Here is a 6,203-nt window from a genome sequence, read left to right on the forward strand (position 1 = left end):
GCTGCTCTCCAGCTTTATCGAGGCTGGGTCGAAATGTCTGCCGAAGAGCTCTTACGACTGAGACTAATTTTGTTGTTTTGTTTAGACCTCAAAGTTTGTGATTTAGCAAAATGAAAAGGAAGTCCCCCTGGCCTTTTGTCTCCTCGGCAAGCATCCATGTAATGCCCGTGTCCACCCTTACGTTCACTCTCTAAAACGGTGAGGTGTGAGTTAGAGTAGGTGCGAGCTGTCTCCTTACGGTTCAGCTCTGTGACTCTCGATGAGTGCATCCGGTCAGGTGCCCCACTGCAAGCCCGTGAAACTTACATTGCTCTTAAGGGACATTGGATTGCTAGGTCTGCTTGTGTTAAGGGGGGAAAAAAAAACTATGTTCCAGAGTATTCTCAGATAAATTCATGCAAAACACTTATCTGTGATGTGATAGTTAATTTTAGGTATCCGTTTGCTTGGACTGTGATAAAACTTTATATCCAAATATGTCTGTGAAGGTGTTTACAGACGAGATTAGCATCTGGATTGGTGGAATGCCTAGAGCAGGTGGTCTCCCTCAGGCTGGGTAAGCCTTTCTCCTTCCACCGAGGACTCAAGTACTGTGAAACCTGAATTGGGTGGGGCTTGCACTGCCTTTGGGGACTGAATAGCATCTTGCCCGTGGATAGTGGTACCCTTGGGTATCCAGCCTGTGGACAGCAGATACCTCAGCCTCTGTAATTACAGGAGCCACTTCCTACAATCTCCATCCACAGCATACATAGTCCATGTGTATTTTCTGTTGGTTCTGCCTCTCTAATGGACTCAATATCTACAGCAAACATTGATGCCAGGCACAAACTCATCCAGTGTCTTGGTGTTTCAATCAATAGGAGGTACAATTTGTGGACTAGCAAAGTCAACATTTGTTCACAATGCCTTATTAAAAATTGTTATAGGTACTTAATTTGTTGACTTTCCTTCTTAAGGAAGATAAGCATTCCTCTGCGCGCGCGCACACACACACACACACACACACACACACACACACACACACACACACAGAGCTGCCCAGTGTACATTTTCCCACTGAAAGTATGAGAGACTGGCTTGACTGGGCACCGGGGTTTCCGTGCAGTTTGGAAGAACATGCTGTGTTTTCTGGGTCACTGTGTTGTGGCTAAATTGGGCTCAGGGTTTCAATCCAGGGCGAGGAGCTCCCTGCTCATTTCCCTTTCCTTTTCCTCAGATAATGTTTCTTCACAGAGGCAGGCATCCAGTTAACAAGAACAATGGGCACAGGCTCCCTTTCGATGCCTCGCACAGTTAAAGCCGCCACTTCACGCATTCGTTCACTAACGCAGTTCACTTTTTTGTACCACTTCAAAATTTTTAATTTTTAATTTTATTTATTTATTAATTAAGTGGAGCCGAGCCTTGGTGGTGTAATCTCTAACTGGCTTCTAACTTGTAATCTTTCCGCCTCAGCCTTCCGAGAGCTAGGGTTACAAGCGTGCACCCCGTGTCTGAAAATGTTATTATTGTTGTTATTCTTTTGATGCATATAATAATTACACTCAACTCTGACTGCATATAATAATTACAAAGGACCTGGGAAAAGAGAGGAACAAAAAAAAACACTCCAGTGTTTGTTCTAGAACATTCAGGTAAAACCACCAGAGAGAAGAATCAAACATTTAAAAAACAAAAACAAAAACAAAAACAAAAAAACCCTCCTAGATGTTCTAATGTCCAGATTCCAGAGCACTGCCCCGGCTGTGCATGGGAGCTCTTGCTTCATTTTGGACGTCTTTCTCCGGCACAGTGGTCAAATATGGTGAGGGGAGGATCCCCGAGCAGAAGCCTGAAGGTTTGAAGTAGTTGCGGTTCTGTCGCCAAGCAGCCACGTGAATTTGGCCTTTGTAGTTAGAATCAGAAGCAGAGCAGGGGTGAGGTTAAGGGCACAGCAGGTGATCCCAGTGCAGAATTGGAGAAGACACTGCTAAGGCAGCCCTTGCTAACCTTGTTGGGAAATCAGTGTCTCTTGAGGCTGGGAAGATGGGTCAGTGGTTATAGCACTTGTCTCGTCTGAGGACCAGAACCCACACAAATCCAGGCTATGGTGACTCTAGAGGCCCACTCTATAATCCAGCTTCAGAAGGTGGGGCAGGGATTCTGAAAGTAAAATGGATATCAACACCAACCATGTTGGGGCAATCTGGGTTCTACTGATAGACCCTGCTTCCAGTGACTGTGACTAAGAGTGGTGACATCGGCCTCCATGCCTACCACCATGGGCACGCACTACACAGGTGTGCTTACATGCAGGCAAACATGCGCACACACACACACACACACACACACACACAGAGAGAGAGAGAGAGAGAGAGAGAGAGAGAGAGAGAGAATGTCTCCTTCTATTCTGTACCCTCAATGTCTTGTTTGTCTTCTTGTGACCCCAAGTCTGTTCTCTGTGAAGCAAGACAGAAATGCCCTCTCCACAGCCTTCCCTGGTGCTGATGCTTTATGTCCCATACCTAAAGCTTAGGCCAACAGAGAGCCAAGCAAAGCAAGACTCCTAACCATCCAGGTGAATCTGGTCAGTGGCAAAGATGAACAGTTCGAATCAGAAAAAGTCCCCCTTCTTTGCAATAAAAAGGTGCTTTTTATGGTTGTTGCTGTTGTTGTTATTGGTTTTTTGTTTCCCTCTGTGATTCAGGAAAGTTGTGAAACAATGCCCAGCCACCCACACCTAACCCCGACACAGCATCCGCCCCGAAGGTTCCAGTAATTTTCTTTGACTTTTACCCCAGACAGGTTGTGATGCCATCTCTACCCTATGACGAAATTTTTCTTGTGTAATCCCAAAATTTTCAAAACGTGTGTTGATAAGGGCAGATAGTAAGGTATGCAGCTAACTAGCCCTCCCCCCTACCCCAGGGCACATTTACCTTACTTCATTTTAAACTTCAAATAACTCTGTAGACCTTGGATCGGCGGTGTGTAGACTTGATGCCTATGGGCTGGTGAGAACTGGTCCTTAAAATTCCAAAAATTGGGTCAGCTGCTTGTAAAATAAAGTATCACTAAAATTAAATTAGAGCCAGTCCTGGTGGCACATTCCTGGGGGTAGTTGGGAGGTGGAAAAAGGATCAGGAGTTCAGGGTCATCTTCAGGCACATTTCGAGATGGGGACCAGCCTCCTGGGCTTGGTGACGCCCTGTCTCAAAAATTCAAAAACTTCCTCAAGGCCCAGGGAGCAGCAGAGGAGAGGGGATGAGAAGAATGTAAAAGCTCCAGGAGGATGAGATCTGCTGTGCAAGCTTGTCTTCTGGATGTGACTTGCTAAACCCTTGAACTTGCTGAAGCTATGATCGTATGAACAAGACCCACACAAGAACAAGCTAACAAGGGCATTCGACATTACATCATGCATCGCTAACTGGATTTAGTGAGGAGGGGGGGGTCATGGGCATGAAAGTGGGAGGGCATTTGGGGAGTAAGAAGAATGGAAAGTTGAGAGTAGATATGGTCACAATACATTGTATCCATGTGTAACATTGGCAAAGAATAAACAAGATATATTGTTGCTTAAAATTTTTTCTTTATAAACTTACAAATTAAAACGTCATAAGCATTAAACTTTTTCATTTCTTAATTATACCAAAATTATCATTTTCTTGAGGCTATTACATCTAGTGCATCTGTATGATAGAAACCCTGAGTAGAACAGGCTACCCACAGCCCTCCCTATCTCTATGTTTAGTGTTAGCCTCTGACATCTGGAAATCAGCCACACTGGGAGTGCTTACACCATGGGCTTCACCAGTATTCACACAACAGAGCCATTTCACTTGGAGATCCGGTGCCAAATATTTTCCAGTCCACCACTGGTGTGGACTAAAAGAAAAGCTAGAAATTGTGGTGGGTGTGGTTTTCCTTGCCCAGTACAAAGCAATTCCATGGGGAGAGAAGTCTTCACTGATGAGCTCAATACCAAGGCTGTCTTCCAAGTCACCTGCTTCCCAAGCAGAAAAGCATCACGTATTCCTACGTAATCTTCGAAGATTGTTGTGAATATGTTACACTTTTAGTATGAAAATGCTAAATCATAATTCTGTGACTTATGGTTTATGATTTCTTTTTCTTTTCTTTTCTTTTTTTTTTCTTTTTTTTTTCGGAGCTGGGGACCGAACCCAGGTCCTTGCGCTTGCTAGGCAAGCGCTCTACCACTGAGCTAAATCCCCAACCCCGGTTTATGATTTCTTTTTTTTTCCTCTTAATTGTTTTGAAATAGGGTCTCATGTAATGCAGGCTGGCCTTGAGCTTTTCCGTTTCCTGACTCTACCTCTTAGGATTATGGTCACGCACCACCATGTCTGGCAACATGGTTTATTGACAGTCCTTCAAAAAAGTAAGAGTCTGGTGGCTGGTGAGATGGCTCGCCAGGTGAAGGTGTTTGCTGCCTGATGAGGCAAATCCGGTGACCTGAGTTCAGTCCCTGGAGAGAGGGGAGACCTTGACACGGTTGCTCTCTGACATCTCTATGTGTACTGTGGCATACATGACCCTTCCCCAATAATCGTAAACCAAAGTTAAACTTGAAAGCCTTATACCTACAAGCCATCGTTACCAAAGCTCAAACACTTTCCAGGGAACCATGAATAGACAGCAATATAGGAAGCTGGGAAATGGTGCCTGTAAGGTTTACTTTTGACCTTGTTTCTAGGTCAGGTGAGCGACAACATTCTTACACCGAGTCCTTGGAACCTGTACCATGGTACAACCAAGCAGCTGTCTGTGTGTTTTGGAGACAGTATCTCTCTATGTAGCCCAGGCTGGCCTCAAGTTCATGATCCTCCTGCTTCAACCTCCCAAGTACTGAGGTCACAGGTGTGGACCACAACAACCACCATAGCAATTTTTAAGGTGGCAGATTGTTGTCATTCTGGGTCACCTGAGCATCGGACTTAACTCCTGGCTAAAACTTGGGGTTATTATAATTCATAATTGTGTTAAAATTCTTCATTTATAGGCATTTTCACACTTACAAAACATGTGAACAAAATGTAAAGACTCATTTATCACTGAATCTTGTGACCTATTTGTTAGAGCACCATCTCCCCCAGTCCTCACACTCACTCCGAAGTGGAGAACTGTGCCTCTGGACTACCGTGGATAACATCCAACTCAGAATCTGAACCTCAAACCCATTCTGGAGTGGTCTGAGCCTGGCTGAGGACTATAGATCCTTGGGGAGGCGCTCGGTTATGGCCGGAGGTCTGAGTTCAATCCAGCCCCCAAAGTTCTGTCTATGGAATAAAGAATGAGTTTTCCCAGCTCACCCAGGCACCATTTCTTACGAATTACATTGTTTCACTTCAAAGTTGCACTGAACGTTCAATGTCTGCAGCTTACCAGGGCCACATTATGTGCCCAAGGAGACCTAGCTGAGAGGTTCATACAAAGGGTAAACCCCTAAAGCCCACTTCCACAGACTATTTGTATTATAGGAAGGTTGAACCAGCCCTGAGACGAAGCCGCGGGATCTTTTGATGGCCATCCACCTCAGAGGTGCACTGTTTCAGTGGATTCTGGATGTTCCTGACCAACAGACACTGGGAAACACCAGCCAGAGCTCAGGTACCTGGGTGATTTGTCTTTTAAAATAATATATTACTATTTTATGAGAGCGTCTCCTGCATGTGTGCCTGTGCATATCTGGTGCTGGAGGAGGCTAGAAGAGCCAGGAGAGGATTTGTATCCCCTGTAACTGGAGTTGAGAATGGTTGTGGGCCATCTTGTGGGTGATGGGAATCAAACCTGGGTCCTCTAGACAAGGAGCTCAGCTCTTAAGTGCCGAGCCACCTCTGTAGACCCCAGCTGATTTTTGTTATCAGAGAAGTTTCATGCCCAAAAGAGTAGAGAGACTGGGGCAGGTTTGATGGGTTATTTGGTGAAGGTGTTTCTTTCCAAGCACAATGACTTAAGTTAGGTTCCCAGAATCTACACGGTAGAAAGAAGAAACCAGCTTCTGCAAGTTATTTTCTTCCGGGCTCCACAAGGACACTGTGTGAGCATGAACGCATGCATATGCACACACATGCACCCATGCACACACATGCACACACATGCACCCATGCACAGTGAAAATTCTGCTAACACGATAGCTGCGAGTTCATCTACAGCTTAACAGCTGCCTTCGAGGCACAGCAAAACAATACACTCCGAAC

This window comes from Rattus norvegicus, chromosome 16 (genome assembly GCF_036323735.1).
Source record: "Rattus norvegicus strain BN/NHsdMcwi chromosome 16, GRCr8, whole genome shotgun sequence".
Lineage (NCBI taxonomy): Eukaryota > Metazoa > Chordata > Mammalia > Rodentia > Muridae > Rattus > Rattus norvegicus.